Source organism: Penaeus monodon, chromosome 34 (genome assembly GCF_015228065.2).
Source record: "Penaeus monodon isolate SGIC_2016 chromosome 34, NSTDA_Pmon_1, whole genome shotgun sequence".
Lineage (NCBI taxonomy): Eukaryota > Metazoa > Arthropoda > Malacostraca > Decapoda > Penaeidae > Penaeus > Penaeus monodon.
The window spans coordinates 32,792,214-32,792,469 of NC_051419.1; the positions used below are offsets into that span (position 1 = coordinate 32,792,214).

Genomic DNA, 256 nt, shown 5'->3' on the forward strand with positions numbered 1-256 from the left:
CATACACCACCAACACCAAGACCTCACATAAACGTCAAGAAAAGACGTGATACCTTCACAACACGTAAACAACAGAAGATCCTCTCCCTTTAGACAAAATCTCAAGGATAACATGGTTATATAGATAGTAAAAGCAGACGAGTATATTTTCATGTTAGTGCACCGGTGTAAAGGGTGAATCTTGTACCTGTTAGTGTTTACACACTCTATTCAAAGTGGTGAATAAATATTAAAGGGGAGGGGGGGGAGTGAATAA

The 256-nt window shown here is 39.1% G+C and overlaps 1 protein-coding gene across 1 annotated transcript in view; it reads right to left on the bottom strand.

Annotated features, from left to right (window-relative positions):
* LOC119594749 overlaps positions 1-256 on the bottom strand; it is a gene marked incomplete in the record, with an annotated part of 15,256 nt that overhangs the window by 3,301 nt on the left and 11,699 nt on the right.